The 7,025-nt window shown below is 39.3% G+C and overlaps 1 long non-coding RNA gene across 1 annotated transcript; it reads right to left on the minus strand.

Moving 5' to 3' along the window:
- Window positions 1–3,142: 3,142 nt before the first annotated feature.
- Window positions 3,143–5,426, minus strand: LOC102003787. Its single transcript, XR_264300.1, has 3 exons — window positions 4,538–5,426; window positions 3,679–3,815; window positions 3,143–3,303 (listed from the first exon to the last, which is right to left on the minus strand). It is a non-coding gene; the product is annotated as an uncharacterized LOC102003787 (long non-coding RNA).
- Window positions 5,427–7,025: the final 1,599 nt, after the last annotated feature.

Consider the following 7,025-nt stretch of genomic DNA (forward strand, 5'->3'; position numbering starts at 1 on the left):
TCTCTCTCTCTCTCTCTCTCTCTCTCTCTCTCTCTCTCTCTCTTTTCTCTTTCTTTCTTTTTTTTTTCTACCGTAATTCAAACTCAGGACCTTGTGCTTGCCAGGCAGGCACTGTACCACTGAGCTGCATCCCTGGCCATAGACTTGTTTTCCAAGTTCCATGCATGCAAGTGGCTGATGTAATTTAGAAGTGGTCACAACTTCAGCCTCAAATGGTCATACGCATCATTTGTGGTTGTGGGATTTGGGGAATCATGCTGGAAAAGAAAATATTCACTAAAGTTCTCTTTATTTAAAAAGAAGTATAGCATCTTATGTTATGTTTCCCATGTTCTGTTCAGATATGGATACTGTGAGTCTCTCAATTGCAGATTCTTTCTTGAGTTTTAGCCACTTTGTAATTAATTTATACATTTCTCCATGTTGGATAAAAGCAATATGTCATGTAATTTATTTTAACTTATTCAGTGTGTTGCCATCAAATTGTTCCTTAAAGCTATACCAATAAGTTGCAGGAAAGTTCATTTTCATATTACATGTTTATTTTTCTAATCTATAGCTTTCTTCTACTAACACCTACATTTTCTACCATTTTCTGGTATTTGCTCCAAATACCCACAAACACAATTTTGCTTTCATTTTTACTAATTTTATTTTAACAAAGGAAGTTTCTAAATGCCTTGTATTTAATTTGTTCTCTTCATGGTAGGCATGCCCCAATACATGAATCATGGGTAACAAGTTATTCTATTTTTAGAGAAAAGTTTAGAGGAAGGGGTGACTATTTCCAAGTTATTATGACGGATGACACTTAGATGGCAAAGTTCATATGGTGCACCATCAGGCCTGATCAGCTTTTATGTTTCTCCAAATTTTTCAGTTTTCACAAATAATCAAATTCAATGACAATTACAGTTCATATGCTATAAAAAGTTGAGGTCATTAGAGCAATGAAAATTTTTATGCAAATAAAGAGGTTTCTTCTTTGGAGATTGGTTTTTACCATTCAGTTGAGTGATTATAGCTCTATATTTACATTTCCTAAGCAATTACAACTATTTGTATGTGCAGTGATTCGGTTCCCGCCGAATCATGATGAAAAGCAAAGCAAGGTAGAAAAAAAAACCCCTAGCCAATGCTAAATATGGCAAGGCAGCACGTTCCTCTCAGGCTTTTGGAGATCTCATCAGGTTCACACTGCGCAGTGGCAAACAGGATGCGGAAGCTACATTGTGCTTTCCCAAAGGAAGCCCTAACGGAGACTGTGGAGCACAGGAGGGGAGGTGCCATGCCAGCAGGGCTACCAAGTCAACTCAGCGCTGTAACACCATGCGCTCAGTACTCCTGGGAGCCAGCAGAGACTCACACACCCCTCCAGCACCCCTCCGAGAAGCTTGTAGGAGTCTGGAAGGAGGAATGCATCGCCAGCATGACCTGTAATAGTGGCAGCTGCGGCGTGGATGGAAGGACAATCTTTGGAGACAGAGACGCCTGGTCAGACGTTTGTGTTTGTCACAAGGTGATGAGGTAGCATAGGCTTTTCAAAATGAAAATTGCATATGAATCACCTGGAGAGCTTGCTAAAATGCGGCTTCTGACTTCAAGGTCTGTGGTGACACCGGAGATTTCATTTTTTTTCACCTTTCCAGTAAACTAAAAATGCTAAGGTTGCTGATCCGGAAGCCATCCTTTGAGAAACAAAAGTCGAAAGCACTGATGGCGAACTCACAGAATGAGTGCTCAAGCTGCAACCCCAAACCCACTGGTTTATTGCAAAGTACCAGCACTGCAATTAAACCTGAATACTGAGGCTTTAGAAAAAACAGCTCCTACATTAACATCTTTTGTCTTAAAAGAAAAATAACATGCTTAGCGTACGTTTACCACCACTGGCCTGGAGCAAGCCACTGTATTTCCGAGAGGTTATATCCTCTGAAATTTAAGGAAATTGTGTCTAATTATAGAACTGTGACTTTGATTATAAATAATATATGTTAGAAAGTCTTGGCTCAGTGCAAGACACTCAGTAGGTGTTCAACTCCTGGGACTAAGGTTTTGCATTTTTCCTCATTTAATCAGCTCCTAGTATTTTGCCCACTAAAGCTGACAAGCAAGAATAACACAGCCTGTTGGGCTAAGTGGGATCCATACGTTGAAAGACCCCATCAAAACCACCACAGTTCTGGATCTGTAGGCTATTTCCCCTGTACCCAAATTTTTTGTATGTCTTGTACATTTCAGTAGTCTAAGGTTTTACCATTTTGCATAGTTTCTTTGGTAACTGTTTCTGATTTTTATAAAATTAGGCTTTTGAGATAATTAGGAGTTCTATTCTGGTTGAAGTACAGGAGTCCTGTAACCACGCACTGCATTCCACTGTAATTATCTACATTTGTGCTATTTTTCCCTATGACCAACCAGGGCTGCACTATTATGATATGGTGAGTGCTTAAAATGCTCTCTGGGAAATGCTGTGATGAGGCCAGCTTCCTTTCTCTGCACGGGTTAAGGAGATTAATGCAAAATGTGCAGATCATTCTGCCACTGTTTGTCATTTTCTGAGCATGTCTTGCAAGTGGTTTTACCTTGAGTCCACTTCCATAAGCAGATAAAAATATTAGTCCTAAAAAATGCACACAGAGGATAGAAGACATTTGATGCATAAAAGTTTAAATTATCTATTATTTTGTTCCCTCAAGAAGGTAGTTTTGAAACCTAAGACAATGGGTTAAACCTTATTTTTTTAGAAACAACTTGCTTAAAAAATCTGACTAGTTAGATCTGCTTGTTTTTGTTTCATATAAATAATCTTAAAATAGAATCAAGGAAAGTTTTACTTACTGTGGTACAGCATTGCTTTGCTCAGTAGATCAAAGTGAGTTTGTATAAATGGAAAGATTCACTTTAAAATATATTTGAAATGTAAGTATTATCTCACTTATGGATGTGTAGAAGAGCAAGATAAAAGTCATCCTGGCAGCAGATGCCAGGATTAAATGTAGGAGATGAGATTAATTCGTGTCCATTTCTCTATTGGTCTCACCATCTTGTCAATGAAAAATGCTGACACAGCTAAAAATAAATTTTTTTTTTTCAGAAAAATCTCACACCACTGTCATGAAATTGAGTTAATCAAGAAATATTTAATGAACATCTTCTGCACGTCAGACATTGTGTTTGGTGTTGGGGTAAAATGATCAAGCAACAAAGTTCTCACTCTAGAGCACCGTGGTCCAGCAGGGAGAGACAGATGCCAAATAGTCATGGGCTGGGAGGTCCTTAGTATGAACGGTAGTTGCAGCTCTGTGTGTGAAGGAGAGTGGCTGGAATAGTAATGTTCACCCTATAGTTACACATTTGAAATATGTACTGAGCTTCCAAAAATTCTGAAGGTCAGGCCCTACTTTAGATAATTAGCTTGGGCCATTCTTCTAGGGCTGGGCCCTAGCCTTGGTAATTTTTTTTTTTTCCCAGTACCTGGAATTGAACTCATGACCTCACACTTGCCAGGCAGGCTCTGTGCCGCTGAGCTAAATCCCCAGCCCCCAATTTTTTTTTTTCTTTTGTTGTACTGGGGATTGAACACAAGACCTTTGCACTGAACTGTACCTACCCATTATTATTATTATTATATTATTATTAATTTTGAAACAGAGTCTCACTAAGTTACTACATTACCTAAACTGTGCTCAAACTCCAAGTCCTTCTGCCTCAGCCTTCCAGAGTGCTGGGATTACAAGTGTGTGCATCTCAGCCAGTGGTAGTTCTAAAAGCTCCCTAAGTGGTTCACTTAGAAAGGACTGAGAACCACTGACCTAGAAAGGGGAAAAGAGACAAAATAGTTACAGATAGCACAAATCTCAAGGTTTTTGGTTTCTTTGTTCGTTTGTTTTTGAGATAGAGTTTCAGTGCATACCCCAGGCTGGCCCTGAATTCTTGATCATCCTGGTTCAGCCTCCCCAGTGCTGAGATTGCAATTATGCACCACCACACCCCACTTATATCCCGGTTCTCCATGGGATTTTCAGAGAGCAATTCTAAAGAACAGCTGATTTATCAAGTTAAATGTTGAGCAAAATGATGGGATTTGTGGGGTAACAGGAGGTCTCTGCTCCGTGTGGCACAGGACATGGCTGACTTTGGTCAGTGTCAAAACAGCCCCCACAAGACCTTTCTCTGTTTGTAGGCTCCTGATTTTTCTTTTACTACAAGAAGACGTTCGGACTGGTACAGGTCTGACCATAAATCACCGTTTCCCTTGGTGTGCGCCTTCCTACTTCACATTTCAGAGGCTGTACCCAGCCAAGGAAAACTCAGGTGGTATTTTAAATTTCAAGATTAATAGTTCTTGTTACCTATGCACAAAACCCACAGTGGGACGGAATTTGCGCCTGCATTTAAAGAACTCTGCGTTCAACTCAATAAGCGTCTTTTATTCTGAATGTTTCCCACTGTAATCAGTTTAGGACGTGGAGAGGGAAAGGAGGGGGAGAAACTCACTCCCACTCTCGAGGAGTTTATAGCACTGATTAAATACCAAGGGAATGCTGCCTGTCACAGCGCTGAGCGTGAGAGAGTGATAAAGCACGGGAAGGAGGCGTCCCCGTGCTGCAAGCGCAGCTCCACCGGGAGGGCAGAGGTACGTTCCTCCGCTTGGGGCATAGCCGATATTTAATGCTTCCTTTCATCTGCTAAGACAGTCTGCCTTCCATTCCTCCTGCGTGGAGCCGCTGTGCTTGAGGGGATAACGGACGCGTCCCTGGCCGTTTCTGTCCAGGATTCTATCACACGGGAGCATCAGCTCTTCAAACGGTTGCTTGTGAGGCAGGGATGATTCTCTTAGGATTCTACTTCACAGGAACCCCAGCACCTTACACAAACCCATCCTGGAACTTAGTCATTCTTCTAAGTCACTTTTTGGGATTTAAACGAATCAGTGGCTCTTAGAGATCTGAGTGGTCCAAAGGGCGGACAGAGCCAGAGCCTAGCGGATGGGTAGAGCTTGCAATCACAGCGCATGCTCAGCAAAGCGTCTTGGTAGAGCTGCCTACCTCTGGTCCTTGTCTACTCTACCCGTCATCAAGCTAAATACTTGACAGGCATTGTACCATCATGTTCGCCCATCAGCCCTACGAAAAAAGTGAACGCATTGTGTACCCTACAGTCAAAACGTGTGTCGTCAATACCAGAGATCTCGGGTGAGCAGGAACACAACGCGAGAGGACTTTGCTGATGAGATTGTGTGTGGGCAACAGGATCCGTGGCTGCAATTTGTGCGGCAAAATCCACCAGAGATTGGCACACAGCTCTTTGCAATTAGAACACATCTGTATTCTTTTTAATACAAAAGTTTCTTTTCCCTTTACAGATTGAGAAGCACTTTATGATATTATTCTTTTATTTAAATATTGAAAGAGAAAAGCAGAACAAATACATACATCTCATTTGGCAAATGTGGCATTTTGGGGTCTGCACTGAGAATAGCTTAAGGCATAGGAAGTGGATACTTTAAAAATAACACTTGTCAGGGGCTGGCGATTTAGCTCAGCGGCAAAAGCGCCTGCCTGGCAAGCGCAAGGTCATGAGTTCGGTTCCCAGTACCGGAGAAAAACCAAATAAATAAATAAATAAATAAATAAATAAATAAGTAAATAACACTTGTCTCTGAATCTGAATATAGAACTTATCATTCCTAAGTAATTCTTTCTGCGATTACTTCCAAGAGCCCACCCACTTGCAGAAAGATGATCTTTGTGACAATCATTTGGTATTTTGCCATTTATCAAATCTTGAACATTTCTATGACTACTTTAGCTTGTTAATTTACTTCAAATACTAAACACAATAGGAGTGTATTTTCTGGCTATCAAGTGTATTGTCACAAAAACACAGGCCAGATGACTTGCAAAGTGGTGACATCTACTAATTATGTGTGGTACCGAAAGAAAAGTCAGTGATGGATGTATTGAGACCCATGAAAATGTCCTTTAGAATATATGGTATTCTTGTATGGCAGTCTCTGCCTTTAAAAGGCTTGAAATTTATGCCACTATGGGATTTTTTACCTCTGTTTTATACACTGATGTTTAACACTTGCTTAGACCTTGTGAAGGTTTGTTACAGGAAAATGTTTATCATGGGAGGATTTTCTCTGGACCATTTTGCTTTTTAACGACAAACTGAAGAGGAACATCTATAGCCTTCTTCTCTGTTCTGTGAATTGGAACTCTGCAGTAAGGTTTTATTTGAGAAAAAGAAATAGTAAGCAAACAGGAATGGCTAGAATTGGCCTGAAGGTTCTAATCTGTCCAATCATATTCTGAAAGGTCAATGTCTCTCTCTCTCTATATATATCTATATATCCCTGATCTATCTATCTATCTACCTACCTATTACTATGACAAAAATAAAAATAAATGGTCTTATTTAGTGCAATTGTTCTCAAAATTCTAGAAAGCAAAGATGCTACAAGTTTTTAATGACCACAACTAGAATTTTAAAGCATAGCCTACTGTGAAATTTGGTTAGCTTATAGTTTTAGTTTAAATGCTTTTAACATTTTAAAGATTTTTTGCATGTCTAAATAATATCTTGCTTATAAATTATACATTTGTGAATTTTTGAATTATTTTTGGACTGGGTATTGACTTTCTTTTCACCCATATCTGTCAGTTATAATTTTTGTCTGCACTGGCATTATGCCCAAGACTTACTTAGATGAATAACAAGCATTATATTTTTTCTCTAGTCATAGACAAATCTTTCTAGAGAGTATGTCTTATTGTTTTGCACTTAAGATAATGGATGAAGAAGTAATTTATTGCCTTTACTTAGATGTATAGTTTTCTCATTTTTAGGGTTGAATTTATAGATCAAGGGAAAATATTTTCCATCATCAATGTTTCACTTTTTATTATCTGTTGTACATATTTCTTATAACCTTGAGTATTTTCAATAGCTGGTTGCAACATCTCAAGAGCATATTATTCCTACATTAGTAAAACACTTAAAAGCTCATTGATGAT

The sequence above is a fragment of the Chinchilla lanigera genome, unplaced genomic scaffold (genome assembly GCF_000276665.1).
Source record: "Chinchilla lanigera isolate Chin_1 unplaced genomic scaffold, ChiLan1.0 scaffold00104, whole genome shotgun sequence".
Lineage (NCBI taxonomy): Eukaryota > Metazoa > Chordata > Mammalia > Rodentia > Chinchillidae > Chinchilla > Chinchilla lanigera.